This window comes from Hypanus sabinus, chromosome 1 (genome assembly GCF_030144855.1).
Source record: "Hypanus sabinus isolate sHypSab1 chromosome 1, sHypSab1.hap1, whole genome shotgun sequence".
In the NCBI taxonomy this organism is placed as follows: Eukaryota; Metazoa; Chordata; class Chondrichthyes; order Myliobatiformes; family Dasyatidae; genus Hypanus; species Hypanus sabinus.
In genome coordinates, this window is record NC_082706.1 from 99378577 (window position 1) to 99393871 (window position 15295).

General features: G+C 40.1%; 1 protein-coding gene across 1 annotated transcript in view; it reads left to right on the forward strand.

The window, feature by feature from the left end:
- The window catches only part of LOC132395717 (myelin basic protein-like), a 171939-nt gene that overhangs the window by 123654 nt on the left and 32990 nt on the right, over positions 1-15295 (forward strand). The window lies entirely within an intron of this gene.

The window sequence follows — 15295 nt, forward strand, 5'->3', positions numbered from 1 at the left end:
GGACTGAACAGCTACTTTAAACCCCTCGGAAGAGGGTTCTGCAAACTGTTCCCGAGTCAGCAAGAATTGACATAGCTGTTCACTCACTCCAAATTCTAAATGGGAGCTTTTAATTATATTGATTCCTGTTTTTTCCATTTGTTTCTTTAAGTGGCTTGCTTGGAATATTGAGAGAATTAGTAGTGCATTACTTCTCCTTTTGCAAATACACTCCTGTTTAATATGTAGATATTAAAGTGGTTTCTGGTGAAATGGCGTATATTGCAGGGTACTGGGAAGTTCTGAGAGAAACAAAGCCTAAACATTTGAGGATCTTGTGGTATATGGGCAACTAATTTGTAAAAAAAATTATTATGCAAAGATTTTTACAAATCCTTGCTGTATTTGTTGTTGATACAGTATTATAACTGTAAATGTCACTGTCTCTGGACGTTTGATAATGCTGGAAATCCACAGTGAGTTAGAATTACCTCTGCAGTTAATGTCCTTCCTTGGATGGGATCAATGCCATTTTAAATTTGGTTGATTGGCTATCAATCTCCAGAAGGATCACCTGAATGACTTGAATCTCCCCTGTAGACTCAGATAGCAATGCTTTAAAGTTGCTGACTCTGGAGAGAGAGTGATAGATCTCCTACATGGAAGTATATTTTTGTGACTGTGCTCTGATCGGTTTATGGGATATTATCGACCTCACTGGAAGTGCTATTCAAATTGATCGATTAATTAATTGAAGTCAGTTGCAGTTTTGTAATTGGCTATTCATTGGACCTTCTAAAAATTTCTAAAAAATCGGACAGTTTTGACTCAACATGATTCCTTTTGCTATTCAGGCATGTCTTTTTCCCATTGCTGCTCTGTACAATTATTACTGCAGAATCAAAATGAAAGTTCAAAGTAAATGTTATTACCAATGACCAGTGGTCAAACTTCAATATTTACCACTGAACAGATAATCTTATGTAGCTTTATGTACTCCATGTAAGTCAGAATTGCCCTACAATCCAAGTGGAGACTGCAAAGGATTTAAATAGGTGTCCTGCATATCTTACGCATGAGTTTGTGGCAATATCATTGCAATTGCCAATGGTAGCTGTTTTACTATTTCCGGAATAAGTATGGACTGCTGAACAAAATATCCTACACTGGATTTTTTTTTAAGTGCTTTTGAACTTTGTCAAAGCCAGTATTAGACTTAAACAAGAAGATTGTAAATGGTACTCATCTTGCAAAATTGCAATTGATCTGGATAGCCATGACCATGAAATCCTGCTAAAATTCCTTTTGGTGAGGAAGCTGTGAATTTTCTTTCCCCATTTATGTACAGCATAGGAAATGACTTGTCTGTTTTCTTTTCAAAATATTGCATGTCACATTGTCCTTTAATGAAGGCTGCAGATTGATCTATTTATAGATTTTGTTTTAAGCTCTAAAGTTAGGATAAGTACAAAGTTAAGCAAGTCATCATTTGCACTCTACTTATTTAGAAGCTCTGAGGTGAGAAATCCCTTTGCTCAGGGTTATAAATCTGTGTAGCCTTCTACTCAGTGCTATAATTTCACCCTTACTGAGCATATTCAAGAATAATGGGGGTTTTGGAAATACAGAATCAAGGGCTGTAGAAATTGGACAGTTTGAGCAGAGACCCTAGTCTAATTGGATATGGGAACAGTACTAATGGTCGACTCCAGCTGTTGTTTATCAACATTCTTATGTTAGTCCTCTTGAAAAAGAATATAAGTACATAGGAGTAAGAAGTTGTCAAGGTAGTAGTGAGTTGTGTTGTATTGTCTTTGTGGCACGGCAAGGAACATAAAAGGAGTTGTGGGACGTGTTCCAAGTGACCCAGTACAGTGAGATGCTTCATTCAATTCATTGCTGGTAATAACAGCAGAAGGATCCATGTCCTAGTCATACCTAAGAGAGAAGGAATTCCCTACTCCCTGTAGGTTCAAGAGAATATTCATCCAAGAAAAGTATGAAGCAATCTTGTGAGTTATTCAAGACAAGAGTATCAATTATATTATGTGGTGCCTTCTCAACAATTCTTCAGGTGGGGAAGTGTAGAATGCCATCAAAAGTGAATATAGAGCACGCTTTGCATCTGGCACTGTACCAGGAGCTTGTACTTAATACTAAAGAAATTACTGCAGCCGTTGCAAATCTGAAATAAACAGGAAGTGCCCGGAAGTCAGGCAGCATCTGTGGAGGAAGAAACAGTTAGCTTCTGCATTTTGTTCATTAGAACTGGGAGATGGTGGATGTTCCAGAATGGAGGTAAAGTAGGGGTATGGGTAGAAAGAAGGAAAGGGAAAGTTTGTAATAGGGTGGAAGGGTGGGAACTAGTAAATGACAAAGGGGGCAGTGGAAAAGAAGCTGATCTTGGAACAACTTGGTCTGGAGCAGTTGACAGTGGGAATAAACTTGGGGCCAAGTCATTGCCTGTCACATTTTGCTTTGTGAACCTGTCTTGATGCTCAATCAGAGCCTCTTCACACATTGAGATACCGTCCGAAGTTGTGTTTGCTTGAGGATCTTTTCCACCTTCTCCTGCTCTTGTCAATTTGCATTAGTTCTAAAGCTTTTGCCATCCCATTAACCCAACCCACGGCAGAAGATGCAGCTGCCATCAGTTCTTTGTGCGGGATGTGTAGTGACATTAAACCCAATTTACAGCAAAGCAGATTCCTTGACAGAACAAAAGTAGCTGCCTGGAATTTCAACGCCCACAGCTTCATAAAGAATGACCACTGAATTTCTCTCACTCACACACACAGAAATTGTTCAAGCATTCCATCAATAAATTTGCATTTATTTTTGCAAGTACAGGGTGCCATTTTATTCAATAGTGGATGGTAGCATTGTTTTCTGTAGGAGTATTGTCACAACACAGTGAGTGACACCATAGAATAATATGCCTTTATATTCGGCCTGTTGATCAAGCATTTTAGCAGAGCTCAAATTCCTCTGTGTTCTCTGCACAGAGGATAACTGAATCGCCCTTTCAACCAGCTTGTCTTTAGACTGGAACAGTGGCGCAGCTGGTAGAACCACTACCTCTCAGCACCAGGGATTGCTCTTTATGCCATGAGTCTCGTGATAAAGAAATACAGAAATGCTACATTTGTGTAGAATGATCTGGATCCTGCCAAATCAATAGGTGTTGTGCAGCCTCTTGAGCTTTAGAGTAAACATGCTGGTGGATGGTCTCCCACAGCAGGTTTGACGTGACGTGAGCTTTGTGGAGCAGCTTTTTCCATTAGTGCCTGGCTGATGTCCACACTTGATTAAGTCAATGCCATTGGCTGTCCTTGGCTTTGTATAGGCATCAAGACAGCCTAGCTGTTTAACTTGGAATCAGTGCCAGCAAACACGTTGGGTCTCTGCTTTACCACTCCACCCCTACCTGAGACCAGCCAATCTGCCAGAGCGTGTGCCCTACTTCTCTTCCCCTCCCCCTCCTCTCTTTAGTTCTATTTTACCCTGTCTGTTCTAAAACACTCACTAATCTGGCCAGGTTTTCTCCACCTATATACTTCTAGTCTTTGTCTCCCAAACATAAAGCAGTGAAAGTAAACATAATGTTACAGTACTTAAATGGGTGAAAAGATTGTTGTGGAAGTTGCAATGGAAATACAGGTTATTTGGCCACACCTTCATTCTACCTTCAACTAATGATGGTTAAACCCCGCTCCCCCACCCCCTCCATTCCCTGTCCGTAGCCTTCTTGGACTTTGCATCATCTGCTGCCTCACTCCACTTACCTGCCCTTAAATCGGTCACTGCTGCCAACCCTGCCTCGTTCATAAATCCAGGTGTCAGCTCCCAGCTGTGCCTGCTGGGTCTGGTCAGGAAATGCTGGCACAAATGTTTCAACCAGGTCTCATCAGGTAGAATTTACTGGAGAGAGGAGAGGAACTGGCAGAGTTGGGGTTTGAGTGTTTTGTTCTGGAAGACTCTGTGAGGATACAGAGAAACAGGGCAGATTAATTCCATCTCTAAGCAAAATGAAGACCTGCAATGACCTAATATGTTAATTTTTTTGTAATTGGTTTATTATTGTTACCTATACTGAGATAAAATGACAGACTGTTCAATAAGTGCATGAAGTTATAACAAAGGGAAAACAAAATTAAGCAGAATATAGTGTTCAAGTTAATGAGGAAGTGCAGTGCAGGTGCAAGGGCCATGATGAGGTTGACCAAGAGAACAAGGGTTTTCCTTTATAATACAAGAAGTCTATTCAAGAGTCTCATAGCAGTGGGATGGAAGCTTCCATGAGCATAGTGGTAAATTCTTGTGCTTTTGTATCTTCTCTCCAATAGGCGGGGGAAAAGAGAATTGCCAGGGTGGAAGGGGTCCTTGATTGTGTTGGCTGCTTTCACAAGGCAGCAGAAAATGTAGAGAAGCCATGGAGAGGAGGCTGATTTCCAGGATAGAGTGCTTGACATTACTAAACTGTGCATCTCAGTAGGGCGTTTCCTTTAGTGCACCAGTATGACTATGCAGCTTCCTAGGTCAAAAGGAACCAAGAGTAGTGAACATAAAATGAACCTGAATGGAAATCAAAGGTCAAATGCCTTACTGGTCTTCACTGTACAGAAAATCCAAGGAACAGTACTACCTTAAGGATTCTCCCTTTTAAAGATGGCTGTCAAAAATGAATATAATGATCTCAACATGAGTGCCATATAATGCATGGCTTTGTATGAACGTGATCATCTTTATAATGTGTAGATATTCAGTAGATAAATTATCCTCATGATCTAGCAGACAATTAGTATTTAAAGATTATATCATTTCTGTATAGAAAGGCCAGCCATTCATTTATACTTTCCCCACAGTATTACAAGATAGTGTAAACACAGTACAGTCAAGCAAGATCTACTCTGCAAATTTGGGAGTGAGATTGCTGGTGGAATTGGTGATCTAACCATCATGATTTGGGACATACAACTAGATTGAATCTTGTACCATCCTTTGGGTCTTATTCTTCAATCTTCTTGGATCAGCTGTTACAATCACCACAGCCAAGAAAGCGGGTGACCAGAGCTCTGAGTCATAAGCTTGTGTCCTCATCCCTCTATAAGTGGATGCTAGGAAATATTTAGCAGCAAGGTCATCTCCCAGGTAACAGTAACTGAGACTGCTGCTTGGCCTGTGGACTGGGAGTGAGATAGGAAAATTGCACATTATTAACCTTGAGCAACATACTCAAAATGCTGGGGGAACTCAGCAGGTCAGCCATCTATGGATTGGAATAAACAGTTGCTACTTTGGACAAAGCCCCTTTGTTGGGACTGGGTAGGGAGAGGGCAGAAGGTGGGGTGAGGAGGCGGTGTACCAGCTGACAAATAAGAGGCGAGCCCTACCAGTTGTACTTCTTCCCCTCGCCCACCTACTTATTCTGGTGTCTTCCCACTTTTCCAGTCCAGATGAATAGTCTCAGCCCAAAACATTGATTGTTTATTCCCCTCCATTGATGTTATCTTGACTTGCTGAGTTCCTCCAGCATCTTGTGTGTTGCTTAGGAATTCCAGCATCTCTTGTGTGTACATTATTGACCATGCTGTTTGAATAACTCGGTGGAATCTTTACCCAATCACGATTCTTACGCCAAGTAATCCAAATTTATGGAATGCTATGTACATTGATTATATGTTTGGTGTTTACTTACATGAAATCAATAAAATGAATGGTACTTTGAGTTATTTTCAAAATGTGTTGTTTCGAACATTATTATTGCATCATTTTCTTCTGTGGCTCAAAATTAACAATACATTGCAGTAACACTATCCTGCTGATTATCAGTGGATGTGGCTGAATATGTCACATGGTGATCATGGCTTCAATATCATTCTGAAGTGCATTGCAAAAATATAATGTAAACTGTTGTTAATTGCTTACATTAATGTCTAACGGGGTTAACCATTGTTAAGAGTGTATTTGCCTATGCATTAGTGTGTGCCTGCACATGTGTCTCATCTGTGTATGTGTGTATATATATGTATGTGTATGTATATATATATGTGTGTGTGTGTGTGTGTGTGTGTATGTATGTATCGTGTTTGATTTCTGATGTTAAGCTGCCTACCACATTGTTTGGAAGAAATTGTTTTTTGATAATCCACTTTCTGAAAAGATTGTAGAGCTGCTTCTATTATCAAGGTTGCTCTGCCTTGGCTTGATCTTGGCCTTTTCTCAGTGCCTTGATTTTGGCTCAATCTTATCCCTAAACATTGCGGATTCAAATCCCATTCAAGATGCTTAACCAATCCAAGTATGGAGCCTGCACTGTCATGGGTGCTAACTTTGGACAATCTCGTGAGCACTGAAGTCCTAATCACAATATTTGACAATGTATGTTTATTAACAATTGTCACTGAACTACCAGGTCTAAAACAGACTTGCTGGTTTATTCTGTCATGTTATGGGATTCTGCTGAGTGCAAACTGGCTGCTATGTTCCTTAATCATAATGGTGAATACATTTAAAATAACTAATGCAGCACACGTGAAACATTTCAAGATTGGTAAGCGTAGTTTTTTTAAGCTTATTCAGTTTTTTTTAATGGAAAGGTCTCTAATTCCGTGCCCAAGCTCTTTTCCCCAAACACCAGCATTCATGTATCAGTGTGACATAGCATCATGAGCAGACCAAAACAACAAAGTGCTACATATTGGATGCTTTAAGACTAAAACTATGGCCTGTCTGAAAACCATATCAACACGACAGAAGATGTGCTTCAAAAGAGGCAAAGCAAGCTTTTATGACAAAGGATGTGGGTGCTCAAGAGGTAAGATGTGTGTTTTGAGAAAGAGAGACACATAGGACTGGCAGATGAAAAGACCTTTTTTCCTAGTCTTTCAAAGAATATTGAGGGAGAACTTGGCAGTGACCAATCCCACTTTTACATGCTTCATCATCTATGAGCTTGGTTTCAGACTGAACCCCACGTTGCATTTTATACAAACTCCAGTGACTGCTGGCAGATTGCACCCATTGTTTTTAACAATTTCTCCCCTTTTTTCAAAAATCACTTGACAAAAATAGAGACCTGATGATGATATTCATGCTGCCTCTGTGTGGCAACACAGCCTTTGGACAGCTAAGGATAAGCCCTCAAACGCTGGTCTCTTGTGAGCAGTGCGATTGGCGGCATTTCCCCAATGCCTTGAGCTGTATGCTGTAGGCAGTCTAGATCTGCCCAATATCAGATTCCCAAAGATAACCTAATCCTCTTCCCCTTTGGCCACTACTGCTAATTGTGCCAATTCAGTGTGTCAGAAAGCTTTTTGGTTCTGGCCCATAACTTAGTACTTGTAATCACTCTTCAGTGTGGTTACCTATTGTTTGAATGAGATCATCCAGAGGTCTACCCTGCCACTCGGGAACATAATTTCAAGCAATTAAGTAATCTGGATTTTAAGAATAGTTGTAGTAAGAGTGTCCATGGATTGTTCTAGAAAGCAAACTGGTCCACCGATGTTCTTCAAGGGAAGAAATCTGTCATCCTTACCAAGTCCGGCCTATATAATGCAGTTGGCCCTTAACCACTTGAGATGGCCTAGAAAACCATCAGTACTGGGACAGATCATAAATGCTGTTCTTGCTAATTATGTTCCACCAACATGTGTAGGAATAAAAGATGGTGATTAACCTTTAGATCTCAGAGGAGGTGAATTATCTGTTTGTCAATGAGGTGTTTGCTTTAAGAGCGTAATTTATTTGAGCTGAGTTCTCTTGCTATATACTTAATACTGTGAAAGGTGAATTACTGGCAACTGCCCAGAATTAAGGGAGTGAATGTAAAAGGCCATATGAGTCCCTGTACTCTGACATTGTCCTGTTATGCCTTCAACTCACTACAAGACACAACAATGCTGTAGTTTGATCAAAACATAATAGAGAACTGTTAAATTCTACACACATGACTAGCATACTTGTTTGATGGATGGAATATGAGCCCAACTTCTGATTCCTTCAGCCAACAGGTGAGTCCTTGTCTATGTGCCAGTGATTTCACTCTAGCTTTGATATGTCATTGTGTTCCCATTCTAAGTGATCATCTCCTCCTTCCTGTAATGTCACCAAGTCCCAGCAGGGAATGATGCAATCTCCAAATGGATGTTCAGGTTATATAAGATTGGGGACCAAAGTGGTTTCATATCAAAGTGGCAGAGCCATTAATTTTCTGTCAGTCCAATTCCCTTTGTAAAGCAGGATGGGAGGGAGGAGGGTAATGGTGTGAGTGAGATGTGTGTGAACTCCCCCAAAATTATTCTCAAGAAATCGATCAATATTGCTTTGAGCAAGGTGAGGACAAATACTTTTGTAGATATTGAGTGAGATTAGCCAGTTCTGTTGTAGCTTAGGAGATACCCCATTGAAAGAAATAACGTTCGGAACTAGGGTTTGACAAGGGAGATGCTGAGTGACTTTGTGATCGAAAACTGGATATAGAGCAAGAAGAACAGAGGTAAGCTAATAATTTCCTGAGGCGAGGGAGAATATTCTGAATGAGATTTTCAACTCAAATTCTCTTCAAAGTTTTCAAGGATTGGGGATGCTCTGTTTTTGAGTGTACTGGAGATGGAAATCAGAACCAAGTCGAGAAGAGAAACAGTGTCAGCTGTGTTCTTCCTGGATGATCGAACAGATTCTAGAGATAGTTCTATTCTGTTTATTTTTTTTAACTTTGTTAAAAACATTAACACTTCTTAATACGGAAATCAGTGGAATTGCATGTGGGACAATAGGAGTTGGTAAGTGATTAAATACTCGATGAATATGACCAGAAGTTGTGATATATCCTACATTAATTGCAAAGCTGACACGACAGACATCATGAGTTATGTGCTTCTGTTTACTTGGTCTTAAATTCGATTAAATAAAGGGAGTGAGGATGCAAGGGAGTCCAGCCATTGCAACATGGAAATGTTATCCTGATTATACAAAATTAACGAAAGGTGGTATTTGAACTCAAATTTTGGAACATTTTGGTCTTGTGGATCCAAGTTTTCATTCATTGGCTTGCAGTCTATTTTCTTCTATGTAATTTATTGTGGAAATATTCCAGCTCATGCTCCAGAAGGATGAAGCATTTGAAAAAAAAACAAAGTGCATTTTCCTTTTTGGTTTTTAAAAAAATCATGCATTGGATTACATTCATCCTAAATCAATTGCCCAAAACATTTTGATCCAAAAAAACTAATTAAATCATGAACAAATGTGATGATAAGTGGTGTAAAATTACATTAATGTGGTGCTTGAAATATGTTGCCAAAAATGCCACTATACAAATTTATTTATAAAATTTAAAACCAGCAGACCAGGCACTTCTGATGAAGGGTGCCATACCCAAGATATTAACTGTTTCTCTGTCTACTTATGCTGCTTGACCTGCTGAGTATTTCCAGCGTTTTCTGTCATTATTCCTCACTGCCCTAGCCAAGCTCCGCTAAAATGGCAGAAGTGGAGAATATGCCTGAACTTAAAAACCCATATAATGATTAATCTTTCAGAGATATTTATAAACAAATCCATGATTTATTAGTCATGAAGTAATGTGCAGAGAGAGTAACAATTGCACCTGAGTCAGATGGTTGTACACAGAACACTTTTTGCTCAACAGTTGATCACAAAACCATTTGTTGATACTCTAGGACAATAGCAAGGGAGTGCTACATGGTAGAGCTATCTTCTAACTCGTAGATCAAACTATGGACATTTTCATTCTCAGTCAAAAGTAAAAAACTTAAGGCCATAAATTCAAAAAGGGCAGAGGTGATCTTGTTAATGCTTTGGTCAATATCGATGTTGAGTTATCTCTCACTTAACATCAAAAGCATTTGGTTGTTTTTGTTATTTTATGGGATCCTCCTTGCCATTTTTTCCCTCCCTGTGATGACTGCACTTCAAAAGTATGGTGCTGTGCTGTGAAAGTGCTTTAGGACATCCTCAAAGGGACATGGGAGTGACTTGGATTGAGGAATAAATGTCTGCAAATCATTATTCCCACTCTTCCAAATCCTATCATGGGATCTTTAATGTCCACTCCTGACAACAGATGTGGTCTTGGTTGAGTGCCATAGAAAAGTACTGTAGAAATAATATCTTTGAGCCAAATCCTGATTGCAAAATGGGCTTGGTATATAGTGAAATGAGAACTGTAGATCGTGCTACTCAGGAAAGTTTAAACTAATTTAGCAGGGGGATGGGAGCCCAAGCACTAGGTCAGAAAGTGGAGGGATGGAGAGGTAGGTAAATGTTAGGGCCAGTAAGACAGACAGGAGCAATATGGGGTGGGTAGCTTGAATTGTGTGTATTTTAATGCTAGGAGTATTATGGGTAAATATGAAGAACTAGGAGTATGGATCAGTACATGGAACTATGATGTTGTGGTCATTACAGACACTTGATTGAGAAAGGGTTTTTAATGTCCCAGAGTTCTGATATTTTAGAGAAGATAGTGGGAGGTAAGTGGGGGAGAGAAAAGATGCAGTAATCAGAAACAATGGTAGCTGCACTCAGATATAATGGAGGCCATTCCACTGAGTATCTGTGCAGAACTCAAAAATAGATGCAATCACTCTGTCTGTGGTACAGACCCATCACTCTAATAGCCAACTGAACATTGAGGAACAGATATGCAGGCAGATTAAGGAAAAATGTAAAAAGTGTACAAGCAATAGGTTTGTTATCGTGGGGGGATTTCAACTTCCTTAATATAACCTGGAGCATTCTTTGTGCAAGAGGCTGAGATGGGACAGAATTTGTTAGCTGCATCCATGAGGGTTTCTTAAATCAATATGTAAATAGTCCAACAAGAGGAGAGGCAGTACCAGATCTGGTGTTGGCCAGGTGGCCAACTTTTCAGTGGATGAGTAGTTAGAGAACAGTGAACTCATTAAGTTTTAAGATAGGGTAAGATGAGTATGGACCTTGTGGGGGAGTATTAAATTGGAGTAGGGAAAATTACAAGAGCATTAGGCCAGAACTAGGGAGAGCTAATTGGCAAGCCCTCATCCAACATGTGGAGAATGTTTAAAGGCCAACTGTACAGACTACAGGATGGGTATGTTTCAGTCAGAAGGAAGGATAAAGGTGACGAAGTCTTAGATGATGAGAGAGGTGAAGAATTTAGTCAACAAGGTAAAGCAAAAGCTATGTGAAGCTGAGGAAGGTAGAATCAAACAGTCATTAAGGATCAGAAAGAAGCAAACTCAAGAGGAGAATTTGGAAAGCCAGGAGGGGCGATGAAAAGGCATTGTGGAAATAGGATTAAAGACAATCCCAAAGAAGGCTAAGCATCACAATCTTGCTCTTATATTCTAGTCCTCTCAAAATGATGCTAACATTGCATTTCCCTTCCTTACTACTGACTCAACCTACAAGTTAATCTTCAAGGGATCCTACATAAGCATTCCCAAGTCACTTGGCACCTCTGATTTTTGAATTTTCTTCCCATCTAGAAAATAGTCCACACCTGTATTCCTTCTACCAAAGTGCATGGCCTTCAACTTCCATGCACTATATTCCATCTGCTACCTCTTTCCCATTTTCCCAGTCTGCAGACACCTCAACACTAACTGGCCCTCCGCCTATCCCTGTATTGTCTGCAGACTTGGCCACAAAGGCATCAGTTCCTTCATCAAAATCATTGACATGTAACCTGAAAAGAAGTGAACCCAACACTGATCCCTATGGAACACCTCTAGTTACGGGCAGCCAACCAGATAAAGCCCCATTTATTTCCACTCTATTCCTCTTGACATTAAGCCAATCTTCTATCCATGCTAGTATCCTTGTAGTAATACCATGGGATTTGATCTTATTAAGCAGCCTCATGTGCAGCACCTTGTCAAAGGCCTTCTGAAAATCCAAATACACAATATCCGTTGACTCTTATCTATCACCTGACTTTGGCCCACTTCGTCATGTGCCCCCAAATACTCTGAAACCTCATCCTTAAAGATAGACTCTAATATCTTTCCAAGAACTGAAGTCAGGCTTGCTTACTTGGTCCCTTGCCTTCTAAGTGAAGCATAGGCCATCAATGACCTCCCATCGCCATCATCTGAAGTCGGTGGTATGACTGGAGTTCATCAACGCTTCTGCAATCCATTGCATTCACTGTATAGGGGATCAACCTGTACAGCTTCACCAGAGCCTTGTTCGCCTATTTCCACCTCTCTCAACAGTGACAGAGGGTTGAACTTTGACAGGTGAAGACAGACCAAGGGCTAGCTGGCCTATAATTTCTTTTCATCTGCCTTATTCTCTTAAAGAGTAAAGTGATATTTCCAATTTTCTGGTCATACAGAATCATTCCAGAATCTAGTCATTCTTGGAAGATCATTACTAATAACCCAAATCTGTTCAGATAACTTTTTTCAAAATCCTGGGGTGTAGTCCATCTGGTCCAGGTGATTACGTTCAGATTTTTAAGCTTCCCAAGCGCCTTCTCAGTAACAGCAATGACACTCATTCCTGTTCCCTGACATGCTCGCCCTTCTGGCATTCTTCTAGGGTCTTCAATGGTGAAGACTGACACAAAATACTTAAGTTTATCCACCATTTCTTTTCTGCCCCATTACTACCTCACCAGCATCATTTACCAGCAGTCCAATATCTACTCTTGTGTCTCCCTTGCATTTCAAGTGCCTGGGGAAAAAAAAAACTCTGTTTCCTCTTTAATATTATTGGCTAGCTTACTGTCATATTTCATCTTTTCTCCCTTCCTGGCTTTTTATTTACCCTCTTTTTTAAGTTTCCCAATCCTCTAACTTCCCACTAATTTTTGCCTTTATACTGTCCTTGACTTGCCTTGTCACCCACATTTGCATCCTCTTCCTTTTATAATACTACTTCATCTTTGAAATGTATCTTTCCTGCACCTTCTGAATATTCTCTAGAAATACCAGCTGTTGTTGTTCTGCCATCATCTCTGCTGGTGTCCCATTCCAATCAACTTTAGCCAGTGCCTCTCTCATGCCTCTGTAATTTCCTTTACTCAGCTGTAATACTGATACATCTGAGTTTAGCTTCTGAAACTACAGGGTGAATTCTATCATATTATAATCACTGCTTCCTAAGGATTAATTTATCTTTAAGTCCCCTAATCAAAACTGGGCCATTACATAACACCTTATCCAGAAATTTCATTCCCCTAGTAGGCTCAAGCAGAAGCTGCTCTTAAAAAGCCATTTCGTAGGCATTCTACAAATTCCCTCTCTGAAAATTCTCCGCTGAAAATCAGCACCAACCTGATTTTCCCAATCTACCTGCTTATTGAAATATCCTATGGTTATCACGACAGTTCCCTTTTTATATGTCTGTTCTGTTTCCCATTTTAAGTTGTATTTTGCATCCTGGCTACTGTTCAGAGGTTTGTATGCAACTCCCATCATGGTCTTTTCACCTTTTGCACTTTCTTAGTTGTGTCCACAAAGATTCTACATCTTCCAGTCCTATGCCACCTCTTTCTAAGGATTTGCTTTCATTTTTACCAACAGAGCTACCCCTCCTTCCCTGTCTACCTGCCTATCTTTTTTTGATAGAATATATATCTTTGGATATTAAACTCCCAATTATGATCTTCTTTCCGCTACGTCTCAGTTGATACATAATTCCTGCAAATCTCTAACTGCGCTATAGTATCATCTACCTAATTCCATATCTTGTATGCATTCAAATATAACACATTCAGACCTGTATTCATCACCTTTTTCGATTCTGGCCCCCTGACTCGTCTCACTAATAGCATTTCTGCCCTATCATCTATCTATCCTTCCTCACAGTTTAACTACACACTGCATCTTGTTGTTTACCAACTGCCCCTTCCTCAGTCCTATCACTCATTTCCTGTTCACCTGACAAATTAGTGTGACCCTCTCCAACAGCTCTAGAAAACTTGCCTGCAGGGTTATTGGTCCCCTTCAGGTTCAGTTGTGACCTGTCCTTTTTGTTTAGGTGTAACTTCCCCGAAAGAGATCCCAATGATCCAGAAATCTCAAATCCTGCCCCCTGCACCAATTCTTCAGCCACATGTTCATCCTATGCTTGCCCTCGCATAAATAACCTGGATGAAAGTGTAAATGGGTGAGTTGGTTAGTTTATGGATGATATGGAGATTGGTGGTGTTGTGGAAAGCATAGGAATCGGCAAAGAATACAGCAGGCTATAGATCAATTGCAGATATGGGTGGAGAAATGGCAGAGTTTAACCTAGCCAAATTTGAAGTGCTACAACTTGGCAGGTCAAATATAGAGAACATAAGTGCATGGCTCACTAAGTGTTGATGAGCAGAGGAATCTTGGGTTCTGAGTGCATAGAGCCCCTGAAAGTGGCTACACAGGTTGATAGGCTGGTTAAGAGGCATATGTCATGTTTGCCTTGATTAGTCAAGGCACTGAATTCAAAAGTCAGGAAGTTATATTGTAGCTTTATAAAACTCTAGTTAGGCCTCATCTGAAGTTATGGTTCTGGTTGTGCATACAGTTCTGGTTGCCCCATTATCAGAAGGATGTCAGGGTACAGAAGAGGTTTACCAGGATGTTGGCTGGACTGGACTACATGTGCTATAACGAGAGGTTGGACAAACTTGGGTTGTTTTCTCTGAAGTGGCAGAGGCTGAGGGGGAGATCTGAGAACTGATATACTGTAAAATTATGAGGTAGAGTAGACAGATAATATCTTCTTCCTACGGTTGAAATGTCAATACTAGAGGGCAAATATTTAAGGTGGGAGGGATTAAACTATTACACAGAGAAGTGGGTGAGAGAAATGGAAGGGTATGGGCATTGTGTAGGCAGAGGTGATTAGGTAGTTGACTGATTATTAATTTAGCTGGTTCAGCATAGTGAACTGAAGGGCCTGTTCTTGTGCTGTACTGCACTCTGGTCTTTTTAACCACAGTGAGATATTATTCTATAATCAATGGTTATTCAAGGCAGCCAACTGTTTCAAATTAAAGGATAAATGCCTTGAGTTCAAATTTCTCCCACTGCCTCTTTACTCTTAAGAGTAGATATGAAGGGTGAAGAAAACTCCTTTTGCTCCCCTGCAATAACATGTCAGTTGATCAAAGTTTATTTTAGTACCAGCTGAAGTTGGGTCTTCCCTCAGAAGATCTCACTCCTCGGTTATAATGTACCAAATACCAATCGAATATTTAGCAATGGTCTTGTACTGTTCATGTTGATTTCTAGTGAAAATTGGCTTCAAGGAGTTAGTATGGGGATTGATTCTGATTCATCTCAGATAAGAAAAGGAAAATAGGCAGACAGGCTTG